The sequence below is a fragment of the Sphaeramia orbicularis genome, chromosome 13, assembly GCF_902148855.1.
Source record: "Sphaeramia orbicularis chromosome 13, fSphaOr1.1, whole genome shotgun sequence".
Lineage (NCBI taxonomy): Eukaryota > Metazoa > Chordata > Actinopteri > Kurtiformes > Apogonidae > Sphaeramia > Sphaeramia orbicularis.
The window spans coordinates 23785132-23804174 of NC_043969.1; the positions used below are offsets into that span (position 1 = coordinate 23785132).

Genomic DNA, 19043 nt, shown 5'->3' on the forward strand with positions numbered 1-19043 from the left:
AGCACTGAGGCACACTTTCTAACGTCTCAAAGACTGCAACCTTCATATTCTGCTCACTGAAATCTCACTATCATCTTTTACTGGTCCTGTATAAATAAACTGCATCAGCATCTTCAGTCTAAGGCTGACAAAAGGACCAATCTGAAGCTAAAACCTCAAACATGCACCAGATTTTAATCCAACACCAGTCTCATTTTCTCTCAGTCTGCAGAAGGAAATGGGATTCTGCTGAGGTATATATGGGAAGGTGCTAATTCAAAGTCACTCTATACCCCATGTCACTTTACCTTCAACACTTTGCAATTGAGAGACTTTTTTTTTCTAACCACATACCCTATACATATTCCATATAGAAGGAGCAGATCTTGTGGGGGTTGGGGCTGCCGCCTCTGTAAAACCAAACCACCACTATGTCCACAAGCATCTCAAAGCACTGAAGCAAACAATACATTAACCAAAAGTGATTAACATGTTTATTCTTCAACTCTGCTAGAGGCAATTATAGCATTTTTTACAGACCACAACTTTTACTTCTAGCGGAACATTTTCATTTTGCTATTAAAAGTTTTACTTTATAAAGACAACACAGTTTTGTTTTGTTTGAACACTGGTCTTGTTCATGTTGTGCATTAAAAACACTTGGATAGTGTGTTAGTTACAGGGTATGAAAGAACACTAAGTAAAAAGAACTGTTTGATGTGTGCGTCGTTTGTTGAATCCGTTTACAGCCATAACATTCTGACCATTGACAGATAAAGCGGTATTAATATGGATTATCTCATTACAATAGGACCTGTTAGTGGGTGGAATTACGGATGTAACAATGTCATGGTGTTACGATTAATCGCAATTTCAAATGTCATGGTTAATTAATCATCAAGGCTGCCAAAAACCATCTAATAAAGTACAGTGGATTAAGAGTGGAACCAAAGACATGCCAATATGCACTTCCAGCATGGAACAAAAGCCATGTTACAGAAGCACTGCATTCAACATTCCATGAATGAAAATGACAGAAAAGGAGAAATCTAGACCATAAATATACAGTTGCGGGAAAAGATATTAGACCACCTTTGTTTTCTTCAATTTCTTGTTCATTTTAAAGCCTGGTACAACTAAAGGTACATTTGTTTGGACAAATATACTGTAATGATATCAACAAAAATAGCTCATAAGAGTTTAATTTAAGAACTGATATTTCACCATTTTCCATGTTTTTTTTTTTTTTTTTATAATAACCAAAATCACTTCAGTTCTTACATCAATAGTTATGGCATTGTACTGCCAAAAACAGTGCTTTTAGGCATTCCATGTTTTCTTTTTCTGTCTGTTTTAGTCACATGATACACACAGGAGTTAGTCCTTGATTGCATAACTGTTGGTTTTTTATGACTTTTGATGGTCTAATAATTTTTTCCTCAACTGTATTTTCGATGGGGGCTCACTTTGATTTCCATAGAGTTTGCGTTCGCTACCGTCATCTCTGCAGCTTCAGGCTACCATTGTACAACCCATTCACATCAATCTGTCTGTATAACTTTGATAGAGTACGGCCATTCTTCTCCAGCAGTTCAGACTGTCATACAAGCTTCAGGATGGCTAACTTGTGAACTGATGCAGTAAACACGCTCTGTTTTATCACAAGGCAAAAATGCATAAAATAGTCTGATGCTTCACAACAGTGGGAGACGTCGTAGAATTAGTAACGCATGTTAAGTTAAACCCGTATAAACCCCACAAAATAATCATCGTAATCAGGAAAATGTGATTATTTCTCTGACGATAATCATAGCACCAAAATCTCTCATCGTTACATCCCTAGGTGGAATGTGTTATAGTAAGTGAACACTTGACTCTCGATGTTGGTGTGTTGGAAACAGCAAAATGGGCAAAAGTATGAATCTGAGCAACTCTGACAAAGATGAAGTTGTGATGGTCAGATCACTAGGTCAGAGCATCTCCAGATGTTGTTGTTGATACTTCTAGTACTCAACAAAAGTATCTAAAGAACAACAACTGAACCGCAACCAATCAAACATCTATGGGATGAGAACATTATTACCATCCATCTAATATTGTGTAGGTCCACCTGTTTTCCACAAAACCAGTTCTGACCTGAGGCCTAGACTCGACCAGACCTCTGAAGGTGTGCAGTGGTATCTGGACCAAGACATTAGCAGCAGATCCCTGAACTAGTGGAAGTAGAGAGGTGGGCCTCCATGGATCAGATTTATTTATACAGCATCTCCAACAGATGATCAATGGTCCTCAGATTGGGATGTCCTTCCTTAGTCCATTTCTGGTTGGTACTAACCACTGCAGACCAGGAACACCCAACAAGACCTGCAGTTGTGGAGATGCTCTGACCCAGTCATTACCGTTACAATATGGACGTTGTCAGAGTGACTCACTTCCTTATGTCGCTCATTTTTCTGCTTCCAACACATCAGCTAAATGTCCACTTGCTGCCTAATATATCCAACCCAGTGAAAGGTACTGAAATAATCAATATTATTACCACTTCTCCTGTCAGTGGTCATAATGTTATGGGTTGTTATGGGGTTGATCGGTGTATTTACAGGGATATCCATCTTCTGCCCTTCAATACTACCATGCACATACCTCTTGCCACCCCTTTCCCATTTCCTAGATCTGCAATGGTCATATATGCAGGCAAAAAAAAGTCTAAGTTTTATATTACATTGTGATGCATCATATGTTGTACAATGATCTTGTGAAGAAGTAATTCATCATGCAACATGACTCAATTGTTCGTGCCACCTGTGTTACACACTCCAATAGCACAGGTTTCTGAACCATAAACTCACAGTTACACTCAATGAGGAGGTGCCCCACATAGTGTAGATACAACAGTTTTCATCCCTGAAATAGAGTTTACAGTTTGGAATTTGGAAAACACGGCTGCAGCCATTTATATGTAAATTGCCCGAGGTATTTTCTATGTTGCTGTATCATTTTGTAACTTGCTGAATCGTGCTACCCAATTTTTCCTTTTCTGTTTTTCATTTGTTTGCATCTGTTTCCCGAGGAAGGTGTACCATGCATCAAAGAGTTCCAGTTCTGTGCCACTGATGAGTTGCAGGTAAAGCCTGTGCGCAGCAGAAAGGACTGAGAGGGGCAGGGAAGCCTTAGATATATGAACTGTATATATCAGCTAATGCTGAGTGGTAAATCTGCAGCATCCAATTATAGCCTCTCATTTGTGACCAGAGCTGCTGCACTCCCTCTCTCCTACGTCTCTCTCCATCTCCCTCACATTCACATGCTTCCACGTGACATACACGCTCTTTTGAGTCTGACACAATTGACTTTTACAAGTATGTGTATCACGAAATGTCAGTCAGTTCCGGTTGCTATCATGTTTAATATTTAACGTGGTTATAAATATAATTGCAGCTCCTTCATTTGCATCACAGCCTTTCGGTGCAGATTAACTATTATTCTGCTGTCATGAGAAGAAGTTTAAATCACTTTCAGTGCCACATTGTCTTGTGGATGTACACTAACACAACAAAAACATTGTTAATCATTCAGTAAATCGTTAGCCTTTTAGCATAATTGCCTAAGTCATATTTTTTTCAGGACATAGCCAATGATGCAAAATGAGGCAGCAGTGTTAGGAGTCTAAAGTGACACAGATATTACAATTTGGCCAAGAGTATGACTTATGCAATTATGGCAATTATGCTACAAGGCAAATGAAATCTATAATTACACCAGTGCAGCACTGCTTTCATTGTTGGTGATTTTATTTGTATTTAACACGATTCATCATTGTTAAAAACAGAGTGCTTGCTCTTTATCCAAATAAAAATTCCTGCATTTTTCAAAACTGCAATTTTTTTCCCCAAGACCTTGACTTTATGCACTTTTATACTTCCATTCTTGCTTTTTTAGTTGATATTGTACCTGTTGTGTGTAGTAGAAAAGTTCATTTTAACCCATAACAACCCAAACAGCCCCTGGCGACCAAAACAATCCACTGATCTAAACTGTTTAGTACCTGCTGATCCATTAATCCTATCAATGCATGTAAATAATTGGTGTAAAATACAGTTTGTCATCTTTTCATGGACATCAGATATGACCCATTTGGACGTTCAGAAGCTCTGTAGTGAATGTGGAAACACTGTCATCTTCTATAACATTGATTCTCCAGTAAAACCCATGGTGTTGGATCAATGATGGAGACACTTGCTTTATGTTCAATTACTGATATCTTTTCTAAAAAAGTAACTTTTCCTTCAGTTTTCTCTGTTTCTGATATAATTAACCACAAATGTAATCTGAGCTTTCATGACCATCTTCATGATCATTGTATCACATGTAGGAAAATACCAGATTCTACTGAAAAACACAAAATACAGAAGATAATATTACAATAAATGGTGATAGATTACTTAAGGAAGGTTAAATATACAGAAAAAAAAAAAATCATTTAGGAATGACTACAAAAATAACACTGGGTTCTTATGGCTTACTAAATATATGAATGAATGAATGAATGCATAATTAGCAATAAATTCTGCTTTACTGACCGAAATGCTTTCAAAACCTATGAAAATCCCAAAATTGCTTGGATATCACACAAACAAGTTACACTACAATCATTCCAGTACCAACCGATTAGTGAAATCATATCAAGTTTTTTAAATGCTTTCCTCATGTGCAGTTGCGGCAAAAATTATTAGACCATCAAAAGTCATCAAAAACAATGGTTATGCAATCAAGTAGTAACTCCTGTGTGTATCATGTGACTAAAACAGACAGAAAAGAAAACACGGAAAGCCTAAAAGCACGGTTTTTGTCAGTACAATGTCATAGATACTGATATAAGAACTGAGGTGATTTTGGTTATTATCAAGAAAACGTGGAAAATGTCTAGATATCAGCTCTGAAATTAAACTCTTATGAGCTACTTTTGTTGTTATCATTATATTTGTCCAAACAAATGTACCTTTAGTTGTACCAGGCATTAAAATGAACAAGAAATTGAAAAAAACAAGGGTGGTCTAATAATTTTTCCGCGACTGTATTTCTTATCTTACAATATTATGTACCTTTGACTATACTTTAAAATTTGACTATGAGCAAAACTTTTTCCATTAAGACTTTCACACAAAATCCCAGATTTTTCAAGGTCTGGAAAACAGTGTCTCAAAATTCTTTACTTTTTAAAACTTTCAAGATCTGCTCAAACACCCTGTAAAAAGGTGGATGCATGATACACCCATCATCAGTTCATAAAGTGCTCATGGACCTTCACGATCTAAAGCAGCAGGAATCGAAACCGAGCTGAAAAAGTCCCAGTAGTACTGCAATGTTTGGATGCAATGCACAAGCTTACACTCAAATCCAAAAAATGGATTTATCGCTGTGCACTTTGCAGATTTAAAAAAAAAAAAAAAAAACCACCTATTTTAGTATTCCCTGATATTGGTATTATTTTCCTTGGTGTGTATGTTGTGGCAGAAGTGGACTTTTCACATTTCACAACACATTCCCTGAACAGTTTGCATACAGACAGACTTCATGCTGACGCTTTAACACATTCACAACAAGTCTTTAACGACTTCTCCAAACATGTGAATCTTAGAGATACCATCATTAATGGTAGGACACAGGATCCCTCCACGAAAAGCTCTTTCAACTGGATCTGTAACCATTTGTACGGGGAAATGGAGTCGCACAATAAACACACAAAAAAATCAACACACATTGTGCATATGTATACGTGTGTGTACCCTGTTGTGTCATCTTCTGTATTATTCACACTACCATGTTTCTTTCTAAGGGACCAAAGACACTTCACATCACAATACAGCTGGAGCTCAATACACACTGAGTAATCCTCCACACATCCCACTCGCTGTTCTCCATCTGCTTTCCCCTCTATTCCTTTTCTCATCCTTTTCATCTTGTCTCCTCCTCCTCCTTTTTAAAAAATCCTTGTCTTTTCCCTTTCTCTTCTTCTTCCTCTTACTTATAAAGCTGCTTATCTAATACTGCCTCTCTCCCCTGTTTCACTTTTCTTCCTAAAAGTTCAATTTGAGATGCCATTTTGCCGTGATACGATCGCCGCGTAGCATCCCTGCATATGAGGAAAAAAAACGTCAACCTACACCGAACAAGCACGTAAATGCAAATGTAAAATTATCTCGCTAAGCCCTTACTCCTCCACTGTTTCTTCCTCTTCCCTGTGTAATCTATTTTTAGCATTTATTTCCTATCTCTACTTCCCTCTGTGTCTTTTTTTTTTTCCGTGACTCTCTCCACATCCTGTTCTCTTTCTGGGCTTCCTCTCTACTTTTATCTTCTCTCACTTCGATCCTTCCTCCCTCTGTTGCTCGTCCTCGCACCGCAGACACCGTTCACCTTGTCGTTCTCTGGTAGGACACCCGTCTTACATCACAGGTCAGACGACACCGAGCTCGCACAAGTGTTTCGTACAGCAGGGAACACACTCCTCACATTGTCTTTATGCATGTCGTCTTCTGAGTATGAGTGTCAGTCAAACAGCTGGAAAACAGACTGTAATGTGAACAAGACCCACCAGGAGAACCAGTGTTTCTGACTAACAAGGGCAATTCCTAGAAATATATTCTAAGTGCATTTTTGCGGGAAAAGGAGGGAGATTTGTACGATGCACTAAGCATTAATATATGCATGGCCACGTCTTGCTGCATCTCTGCCAGATGTGACATGCTGCTCAGATTGAAGTTCTATGATGGCACATCAACCCGCATGCACATCAGTCCCATACTCTCCATTAAGTGTGGAACAACATCTACAGACTGATTTTCTCAAAGGCCCATCCTTGCATCCTTAAATAAAATAAAGCGAACGGATGCTAGGAGCTACTCATAAATGTGACGACGAAATGGGCACAGATGGAAGCTGTCACAAAGCATGAAACCAGATCGTATTACAATTTACTAAAGACTAACGTTGTTAAAATAAAATGTGTCTATTTAGTCATTACTGGATTATTTGTTGTACATTTGGAAGCTGAAAGAAACAACAAAATTCCACTTTTCCCAAATCGATTGATGACAGAACAAATTACAGCAATTTCCATCCAGAATCAAAGTGTTTACTGACTTAAACATTTGGAAGAAAATGGAGCTGATGAAATGTTGCTTTCAGGATCCACTACTAGTTGGGTGCTTCTATGAAACTGGGTTGATTTTGGTACCTGGAACTTTACCAGCTTTTTAGACCCAATAATAAAAATGAAATTTAGACATATTTCGACCCCAGGATGTACCTAATGATGACCTCAGTTAAATGCAAAAAAATTATACTCTTACTCTGAGCCATTCCAGAATTAACAAGAAAAGCACTCGGAGAGTGCAGACCTCCGCCAAGAGACACCCCCCCGATCACCACCAAAATTTAATCATTTCTTCCTTGTGCCAGTATTAACATTTCCTGAAAATTTCATGAAAATCCGTCCATAACTTTTTGAGTTATCTCGCTAACAAAAAAACAAACACCCACGCATGCACGCACACACACAAAGCAAAGCGATCACAATACCTCCTGGCAGAGGTAATGAATTCTTAATACAATACTGGGGCCAAAAATGGGACCAAAACTGGGACAGGAAAAGCTACCTAGGTGTCAGTGCATTTGATCTGGAAAACATGGCTGTAAATGGTCTTATATACCACTACAGTATAAATAAAGACACTGTGTTAAATTTGACGATCCTAGTGGTTTTTCTAATCCAGACATGCGGGTTTTTCATGAATCTCAGTCTCACTCCAGGTTTTGCATGTAACCCATTGGGTCCACTGGTGTTACTGCCCATTTAAACACAAAAATTGCAAATGATTTTGCAACAGCGGTCATTTTGGTGAAACATCCTGCCTTGCATAATTAGTTCGATTCCCAAAATGTACCTGTCAGAGAATAAAAAGATATTCGAAAAAACAGTAGTAATTTTCATGCCTTTTTGACCGTGTTACATGAAGATTTTTGTATAAAAATAATATAAAAATGCGTTTTAACTGAAAAATAGTTTCTCTTTTATTTCAGTAAATATTTATTTTTAAAATAGACCCAAAGTGCTTCCAAACTTGCTTCATAACGTTAATCTACATCTGGTTTGAATTTTTAGCCCCTCTGTCCTTTTTTTAGGGCCCAGTTTCATAGAAGCACCCAGTTGCGATTATTGATGACCGCCAGAATTCACACAAGACAACAGGGGTTTGATGTGCCATAGGGAACTCTACACTTGACCTCCGATAGGGAGGAGACAACATGAGAGGGAGAACAGTGCAATAAACAGTGTGAGGGAGGAGGGAATAGTATGTATCAGTAATTCACCATCATCTTCAAGCCGTCTGCAGTGCAAGCAGTAAGCCGTACTCACTTTTATGAATGGAATATAAAGCCTGGATGTATTTCTCAAACTGACTGGGTGGATTTATTATTTTTTTCTTTTGCTCAGAGATCTCAGTATAAATAGGGGTTCTTTTTTTTTTTTTTTTTTTTTAAATCTAGCACTAAAGGGTTTACACAGAACAGGATATATATATATATATATATATATATATATATATATATATATATATATATATATATATATATATATATATATATGTACATATATAAAATAATACTAATGACATATTGAAATGATATGTTTGTATAAGTCAGTGTCACCATTCAGTCTGATCTTGTTGTCACAGAGGGAGAACAAAGGCATTAACACAGCTGACATGCTGTTGTTATGAAGCATCCCAGAAATACTGTATTCATCATGTAACTCCACATGGTACGGTTATACCCTGAAGTCTGAGACAAAGGCATGTGTCTGGTATGTTTGATAATGACTTGAAAATAACAACACATATGGCACAGGGCTTCTGGAATGCTAAGGGAATATATATGATTAATGTAACAGTGCCAGATGTTGCATATAAAATTAATAAGTGAAATAAAATAAGTGAATTTCAACCGTAGTGACCAAAACAAACAAAATCACAGTCATCTAATATGCTAACTATCTTTTCCCCTGTGGCCTGTTTATTCTGCCAATGCGACAAAATTCATAATCCTTTAGCGAAGGGTGAGGATAATACTGTAAATAGCTGCAAGGTAAAATGTATTTACTCCAGTTGAAAAAAAAAAAAAAGATCCATTCAGAGTTTCTTTCTGAAACGTCAAACAACCGGCTTCTTCTTCGTGCAGCCAATAGAGGACGATTAAACCAAAAATATCTGCAACCAGGGAAACTGAAGTTAAAAGCCAGACTGGTATTCTCCTCGTTCTCCTCTTCTCTCTCCTCAGCTGAGGGTACTTTACAATGCTACGCACTTTATAGCGCTATTTTTTCATATGGGATCTATTTTTAAACCATCCTTTTAGTGTGTGTTTTATGTTGTCTTTCTCTCCTCAGAGTGGATCAAACACACACCAGCTATAAACCAGAGAACATGTGGTGTCTGATGTCCAGCCTTTGCAATCATTGAATCATATTGCAGATGCTGTCCTGAGAGGACACGTACATGGGTGTAATAGGTACATAATAAGATAGAGCTATGATACAAGTGCCCTTTATGGCCACTCCTATGCAGGACCAGAGAAAGTGACTGATTCATGTGGTTCATTGCTATCATTACTGAATGAGCAATCATATTATATGTCATGACATTATTATGTAATGTATGTCAATTTTAACCAGACAGCTGTCGTTACTGGTCATATCAGCAACACCGAGTAGTCATTCTGCAAACATACTGAGGAAAATGTATGAGTTTCACTCTCTGGACTAAAAATACACCAGAAATCAGCATGTTACGTCACTATTGCATGGATACTGGAAGAGTATAAAGGTATTGTTAGTAATAGTTGACTGATGAATTGAAAGATTTCTGGATCATTTAGATATTTAGCCCCTCACCGAATGTAGCTGCGTTACAAATGCCATGATGTTCTACTGATTTTTGAATCACTTTTGTTTGGATTATAGACTACAAGAACTGATCATTAGCGTCATCAATAATCTACATACCTGAGAGTGGAAAAAATACTATTAAACTATGCCTAATGTCACAAATTGGCATCATAGCTGAAATACAGTCGCGTAAAAAATTATTAGACCACCCTTGTTTTCTTCAACTTCTTGTTCATTTTAATGCCTGGTACAACTAAAGGTGCATTAGTTTGGTCACATATAATGATAACAACAAAAATAGCTCCTAAGAGTTTAATTTCAGAGCTGATATCCATCCATTGTCCATGTTTTCTTGATCATAACCAAAATCACTTCAGTTCTTACATCAACATCTGTGGCACTGTATTGACAAAAACAATGGTTTTAGGCATTCCATGTTTTCTTTTCTCTTTCTTTTAGTCACATGATACACACAGGAGTTATACTTGATTGCATAACCATTGTTTTTGAGGACTTTTGATGGTCTCATCATTTTTTCTGTGACTATATATTGTATGTGTTATATTCAAATTGACAATATCCATTTAATTTAGCATCTGCTTGATGATAAAAAACACAAATAGCACTGGTCTACAAGTACAACGCCTGCAGAAATAGGTATTTTTAAAGAAAGATACAAAATCTTGGTTGGCTGTACTTTCCAACATACAGAGAATTATTGAGGGAAAGGTTTTCACTCAAAAGGAATTTTTTGTTTCAGAGCTACCACATCTACTTCAAAACACTGTCTGCACCTTACAATGCAGTCACTTTTCAGGTTCTGTGTAGTGGAAGATTTATAAACCTAATGTAAAAATACACATAAACCAATACATATGTGTAATAACACTTCATCATATACATTGAAAACATCAGCAAACCAGAGCTTTTGTCATTTGTTTTGCATTTCATCTTATTACAGGGTTCCTACAGGTTTGTACAAGTTTAATTTAAGACGTTTTAAGACCTTTTTAAGACTATTTAAAACAGAATTTAATGCCCATTTCACAGCCTATTTCATGGCCATACTGGCAAGAATTCATGACTCCTGCTATTTAGGAAAATGTATGTATTTACTCCAACGCCTCAATTACCATCGTTCCAAGTCATTTCTCACCAGGGGCTGCAAAGTTAGCGATAATCAGTTCCTAATTCCAGTATAAATTGTCGGTTTGGAACAGGTGGAACTGAGTAGAATAACGCTACTTTATTTGCAGCTTAGACATTTAACAGACACATTTAAACACATTTACGGCATCATAACTGAAGACCTACCATATCAAATTTAATACATTTTAAGAGTTTTTAAAGGTATTAACCCATAAAGACCCACTGCTACTTTTGTGTTAGTTCCCAAATACATTTTTCTCTCTATTGAACCTTTAAGTGATTTATCACCATTTATCATCATATTATCCTCTCCATTTTGCAGTTTTTTCAGTTAAAATCAGGTATTTTCCTATATTTATTTTACTGATCATGTACTTTAATCACCATGCCGAGATTACATTTGAGGGTTATGACACCAAAAAAGAGTTAAAACCTGAGAAAAAGTAACTTTTCCAGTAAAATATATCATTAACTGAATTTAAACCAAGTGTCTCCATCCACTGTCATTGATCCAACTCCATGGGTTTTACTGGTGAATCAATGTTGTAGAAGATGACGGTGTTTCCACATTCACTACGGAGCCTCTGAACGTCCAAATGGGTCATATCTGATGACCATTGAAAGATGACAAACTGTATTTTACACCAATTATTTACATGCATTGATAGGATTAGTGGCTCTAAAGTTATTAAACATTTTAGATCAGTAGATGCTTTTGGTCACTCGTGTATATTTGGGTCTTTGTGGGTTAAATGCAGGAACCCTGAATTAAAGTATGTGTGATTTAATCTTTGATGCAGATCATTTCTAAAAAATGGCCGACCAGAGTAAACAAATTTGTGCAGTTAGGTGTTAGGGCTTTACTTTAGTTTAGGTGTTAGGTTTAGTTTAGGATGGTCTCTACCTGTATTTTTAGTATTTTGTTAGTTCTATTTGCCTTCTTTGTTGAAAATGCCATTACTGTTGGACCTCCACTTATTTGTAATAATAGCAGTGGTTCTCTGTGAACTTAATCCTGCGTGAATGTCTGTAATTTGCAGAGTGAAACCTCCACTGTGAATTACCTACCCTATTCCAGTAGACAAACACATCCTGTGATAATATTAGATCTTTTTGAATCAATGTTTCTGGTCTGATTTGAAACCTTTTTGTTTCTGAATTGATTTTATTCTGGTTATTTCCAGGTCGATGACAATGGAGGCCAGCAGGAGATGATAAATACAGGTTTTTGGGTGGAAATTCAGGGGGCTCATGTTTTGATAGTACAGATATTCACTGAATGTACAAACTTAAACCCCTCAGAAAAAATGAAATCTCAAAACATGATGAGATGGCTGACATGCATGACAGCCAAAGCAAGGAACATTATTCTATCTTTTAACAGTTATCTGTAAGTGGTGAGCCTGTCCTTGACAGCAGAACCATGACATAATGTCAGTAAAGTCTAATAAAAACAGGCTTTGCTTATCTGATCTAAATGCACTACACGAAAAATAATCTAATGTCCAACTCACCAGAAGTCTGCAAATTATACTAGTCCCCTTCAAATTACAACTATCATTTATATCATAATTGTTGTCTTTGTAGTTTACAGTGGTGGCCAAAATTATTTGAGCATTTAGCATTTTTAAATTTTTTTTTTTTTTTTAGTTCTTATTTGATTTATTTTTATTGCCAGTTAAAATACCCATAAAAGAAATGAAATATCTACAAAGTCACTATTATGCTCTATAAATTGCTGTTTATAGTTATATTCCATGTTTTTAGTTATATTCTATTTTTCTTTTTATTCTAATCTTTTTAATCTTTTTACTATATTCCTTTTGCACTGTGGGCCTTAAAGTTCTGTAGTTTCAGTCTTCTGTATGTGCTGTACATATTGAAAAACTGACAATAAAGCTGACTTTGACTTAACCATAGAATAGAGCCATCATAAGGGCATTTAGGTCATACAAAAAAACTATTTCACACAATCATGTTCCTTCGTGAAACCAAATGTCTTGTGTATTTACTGTCAGGTGTGATTGAGGTTAAATTGATGGAGTTGAAAGAGTCTGAGGAGACAACTGTATGATTCTGTTGAATGTACAAGGCCTATCCTGCTCAATACATACATATAAAAGGTAAAAGTGGATAAAAACAGTAGAACTCACTTCATCTGAAATGTGTTGTGCTCACAGTAACCATCTGCATGTTTCATGAACATTATGGAATTAAATCATCTTTTGGAGGCAAAAGAGACAGGTGTTCTAATCGTTTTGGCCAGCATTGTATGTATTTATAAATAAACTGAACTGATTTTAGTGACATAGTGTATGTGAGTCCACGAATGAAAGGTATTAACATGATGACCAAACAAACGTGTGTGTGTATATCTGGTGTAGTGCTTCTATCGGAACCTCAGTTTCCTGAGGGGTCTGCCCAAAGGATCAGTAAAATTCTACTTTATCTTATCTTATCTAATCTAATCTAATCTAATCTAATGTAATCTAATTTTAACTAATCTAATCTAATACATTCTAAACTACTTTAATTTAATGTAAAATAATCTAATCTAAACTAATCTAATTTTAACTAAACTACTAAACTATTCTAATCTAATCTAATCCATTCTAAACTAATTTAATTTAATGTAAAATAATCTAATCTAAACTAATCTAATTTTAACTAATCTAATCTAATTTGAACCAAACTAATATAAACTAATTAATCTAATTTAAAATTAACTAATTTAATCTAAACTAATCTAATCTGAATGAGTCTAAACTAAACTAATCTACTCTAAATTTATCTAATATAATCTGTACTAATCTAATCTAAAATAATCCAATCTGAACTAGTTCAGACTAAACTAATCTAATTTTATCTAATCAAATCAAATCTAATCAAATCTAATCAAATCTAATCAAATCTAATCTAATCTAATCTAATCTAATCTAATCTAATCTAATCTCTAAAATGTTCTAAACATTTTCATTTATTCCTATCTATATGTATGTTTGCATAAACGTGTGGTTTTACAAAATCCACCTCTAAAACACAAATTCAGGCAACAAACACTCAAAATCCATCTGATTCATAGACCGGCAGCTTTGGGACTTCTCATCCTACCTCTTTGTTTGCCTCTCACTTCTTTCCTTTTAAACATCTTCTTTCAGTGTGTTTGTGTTGTGGGTGTACATCCATGGGTGTCAGAGTGAATTAATTAAACTCATGAGCAATTAAATAATTCCATTCATAATTTTGTTTTTGTTCAGATTGCATTATTTAAAACCCTGTTCGAAAAAGTCATGAATATCTCAATTTCCCCCAGTTAGGAAATGATAACTTAAAAAGTCCTGAATAGATTTGTAACATACAACTCTGTGCTGTACGGAAGCTACAGTGCATTTATTTAAAGCTGCAGTATGGAGGAATTATGTTCTAAGTAACTGTAAAATTGCCTTGACTGTCACCAGACATTAAGGAATCATGGTCATTTCAAATACTGATCTCACTGACAGTAGTAGTCCAGCCAGAATATGTGCAGTTGAAAAGCTCAGTGTCAGCCCTGAAATGATGTTTATGTTGACATTGTGTGTTTTGGTCTGATGCTCCGCCCATCACCTGTCTGCTAATCACAGTCAGAAGCCTTTCAGCATCCAGGTTGCCAGTTCCCAGTGGGCTGTGGTGGGGTGTGTCAGTAGTTCGGCGTCCGTGGTTCGGTGGTGGGGGGGTTAGAGCTCCTGAATCTTCGCAAATTTTCATTTGACTGTGCAGGACGTTTGTTCTGGCCTGTTATACATTAGACTTATGTAGAGTAAGTCTGGTGATGATTTTTTTGTATGAAATTTATGGTGTGGTGGCAAGGATTAGAGGAAACGCTAGTAGTGGATGCTCATGCGGGATCTGGCAACCCCTAGCCTGGGGGGAGGAAGAGAGGATACCACGTTCTACAGTATTTTGAATGTAATTGCAGTACCAGTTTTGGCCACAATCCTACATACTGCAGCTTTAAGAGACTGTGGTATTGGAAGTATGACCATATCAGTCCTGCGCTCAAGTCTGTGCACTGGCTTCCTGTCGCTCAGAGAATAGACTTTAAAACAGCTCTACTCCTGTTTAAGTCTCTCCATAGTCTAACACCAAAGGACAACTCAACATGTTGGTCAGATGAACCATCTGGGACCCTGAGAACCTCAGGGACAGGTCTTCTGCTGGTGCAGAGTCAGGACTAAACAGGGTGAAGCTGCGTTTCAGTTCTATGCGGCTAAACTCTGGAACAGTCTTCCTGATGACAGAGACAGGCCTCTAGTCTGACAATGTTTAAGGGTGTTTTCACACAACGTACTCAAGTCCGTACCAAACTTGGATACATTCACACCTTTCCCGCAGATGTTGCGTTTATATGCGCGTATGCCCATGCCCGAGTACGAATGGGTGTTACAGGGCCAAAGCAGTAGGTGGCGGTGTGGAAGGAATTCTGTGACTATCCTACAAACGCAGAAGTCAGAAGAAGACAAACCCTTACCTATCTGTTAGCCTGTTTGAGACAAAGAGAAGAGGAGCGACCTTTGTTGTCCCTGATATATCATAGAGTGGTTTGGTTGATAAGGTGAACCCGAGCCGTGTGGATCTGAGCCTTTTTCAGGAAACAGGAGTGCTGTCTATGGTCTCATGTTGATTAACCCACTTCCGTTGTCGGAGTGTAGATTAAGTCACTTCCGGACTCTGGCATGGATCGCATTTACACGGCAACGTACCGTGCTGGACTACAGGCAGTCCGGACCCAGGACTACCTTCTCAACTGGACTCAGGCATGGTACTCAAGCACGGAACGGTTGCATTCACATGGATAAAATTAAGTGGATTTGGGGGTCCAGTGTACTCAGATATGGACTTTAGTGCGCTGTGTGAAAATGCCCTCAGTCCAGGCTGAAAACGGCTCTGTTCAGCTGTGCATAGTACAACTGAAAAACCTATTCTCTTATACTTTATTTGATTATTTTTAAAATATTTTATTGATTATGTTTTAATTGTATTTGTGTGTTTTTAACTTGTCTCTTTTCCATTTTTGTAAAGCACTGTGAATTGCCCTGTGTATGAATTGTGCTATACAAATAAATTTGCTTTGCCTTGCCTATTGGTCAACTCCAAGGGAGGTGTAAATAAATGATTACATCTCCTCAGCCTGGGGAGTGGATAAATTCTGCAATATCAGACATCAAACCTGTGTCTGTGACTGAGACATCTCTGACCCTCATGTACAGGTAAAGTCTGTTCCTGAGGCTGTGGTGTTACCTCATAACCATATCTTCTCCCATATCATATTCTCCACTAGTATTCAATCATTGCTCTGGGCAGATGGGAGAAAAACAAGACACGTCTGATAGGCAAAGAAAGAAAGAAATAGAGAAAGAAAGTAGAAGAGAGGAGAAGAGGAGGTGCAAGGAACTAAAACAAGAGAAAATAGGGTTTAATGGGGGAGGGGTGCATATCCCGTAAGTTGTTTTGATCGAAACAGAGCAGATCGTCATCCAGGGTGGTACTCTAATTGTCTGGCTGAGAGCAATTAGATGGTGCTTGTTAAAGTGGTGGCCTCATTAGGTTACAGACCACTCACATTGAGAGGAGACACTGAGAAGTGGAAATGTGTCTTAAATGAAGGGGCAGGACCCAAAACTGGTGGACGGCCAAGGTGAGAGCCAGCAGGTCACCATATGTCACGCTGATTAATGAGCGCAGGTCTTTAGGGTAAAGGAAATCTAATTGGCTTCAGGTTTGGTTAGGTTAATGGGCTAATCAACCGATTACTCACCTGTTTAAGTGGGCCTGGAGAGATGTGATAAAGGATGGTAAAGATCCACGAGGTCCTCACCATGCACCTATCCAGTCAACAGCAGAAGGTTTGGCCCCAGAGCAGTCGTCGAACATAGAGATCAGACCTCTGTAGTCCACTTCAGTTTAGACTGAAATAATTAATCCGTGTACGTCTCAGTCTGAATCCACTCCAGTTTTGGCTCCAATGAGTCCAGTTCGTTCAGCTCTGTAAAGGCTCAGACCAGTCCAGCTCATTTTTTTTTATGTTTGTGCTTTCTGGAAACCAACTTCTGATTAAGAGACATAAGGAATAAACCACAGCTCCTGCTCATTTCAGATCGGTGCAGTTCAGGTTACCAGATTTGCGTGATTTCATGTCAAGAAGATCCTTGGAGAGGCAGACGTGTTGAGAGTCCTCCGTGTTTAAGAGATTGGTTAACATATGTACTTATCCAGAGCCAGTCCCACCCAAATGTTTTGCTCTTGGCTTTTATTCATTTTTTTGTACTTTTACCATCCAGATTGGGTGCATTTCTGTGCTTCCAATTTTTTATGATATTTTCCATTGTTGTCTTTTATTAATGTACCTTCACTATCTGTCCATGCATGTTGATGCTGCTCCAGATAGCTAGAAGTTTGTTCTTATTTTCTATTTTCATATTCATATATCTTATAGTGTTGCTTTTTTTGTATTATCTACTCCTTCTGTGTGTAAATCCACCCTGATACAGTTGTTGCAAAGTAAAAAATTCCACCAAAAGTGATGAAACACCAACAGCTGGAGCTTGTAGAAACAGGCCACTAACCATGTCAGTCGCATTTCATCTTGACGTGGTCATCCAAGTCAGACACAAGAACCAGGTTAAGCAGTAAAAAGTAAACCGGACAGTACAGGTCTATAACCCCACGGTATTCATGGAAACAAATAATGGGTACGGTAAACAGGAAATACAGGGAGTAGGAGTTAGGGTCTGTTTTCTTCTGGCTTTTCAGTGGCTGTCCCTGGTGGCGCAGTCCATTTTCCACATCTGCCATTCAGAACAACATCAGGGTTCTATGGAACAGAAAACAAGGGCATTTTAAAGGACTTAAATTTAGAACAATAAAACCATCAGGCTTAGACGGCATCATAGACAAGGCTAATAAAGACATCATCTGTGTTGTAAAAGAGGAGATTTAGAACAAGGGGATATTATAAAGACAATTAAAACATCACAAGGGTAGGGATTGAGTAGGGACCAGGGGATCGATTTCAGGATCCTAGAACACAACAGAACAGGTACAGGTAGATAAGACACAATTGAGCATAAATGTGTTTCTTTTAGAGACACCTTGAAACAGGGTTAAAGCTGATCACAGATGGAGCTTTAAGTCTTCTGTTGTTTAGTGTCCTGAGATGAACTAGTTTTGATCCTGATCCAAAGAAATGATTTATAAAATCCTTTGTGAAGACTCATTTGTTTTCATAAGCTGACTTAAAAGTTTTGCGGAAGCTAATATTCACATAAAAACTTTTGTACTTCTGTTATATCCTGAGGGGAAAACAAGACAAAATGAAACAATATGAAGCTGCACAAAATACGTTCAAATATCACCTTTGTTCTCTGACTTTGTGTTGACATTAGACTTGGAGCAACACAAACATAAAGATAGACAATTTAATATGTTTTCGACTTTTTACTCATTTACACAGTATTTAAAGGGTTAGCCCGCATTCTTATCATTCTTTAACGGGGATATATGTAGTATTTATACTTTCAATTATTAAAAAAAACCCTAAAATTGTCATTAGAAACTAGAGTAATGAAGTTCTGCCAGAGATGCCAATGAATTAGTTTGGATGAACTGAATATATTTACATCGACTGGACAGTGCATTTATGTGTCCACTAGAGGGAGTTGTGAGTCACTGTCCCAGTCTCCCATGGTGAGGAAAACTAACACCACGGGACCTTTGACCAGAGTATCAGAAAGTGACAAAATGTGATGAAAATAGCAACATTTAGAGTTAAGAAAGTGCTAAAAGCTAGAAGCACTGCTGTTGCTCTAAATGAAAAGAATGTAGTTTGATGCTGAAATCGCAGTCTTCTACATGGGTGAGTTGATTTATTATGATTATGTGATGAAATTATGTTAGTTAAACTTTCTGTTTGTTTAGTTAGTTAAGCTAA

The 19043-nt window shown here is 37.2% G+C and overlaps 1 protein-coding gene across 4 annotated transcripts in view; it reads right to left on the reverse strand.

Moving 5' to 3' along the window:
- LOC115431465 (leucine-rich repeat and fibronectin type III domain-containing protein 1-like protein) overlaps window positions 1-19043 on the reverse strand; it is a 289152-nt gene that overhangs the window by 5986 nt on the left and 264123 nt on the right. For 3 of the 4 annotated variants that reach the window (XM_030151848.1, XM_030151845.1, XM_030151847.1), the window contains one exon: window positions 17128-17927. The gene's annotated coding sequence lies outside the window, so the exon portion shown is untranslated. Of the gene's footprint in view, window positions 1-16871; window positions 17928-19043 lie in introns of those variants that run through there. The other variant, XR_003937102.1, reaches the window with a different exon arrangement.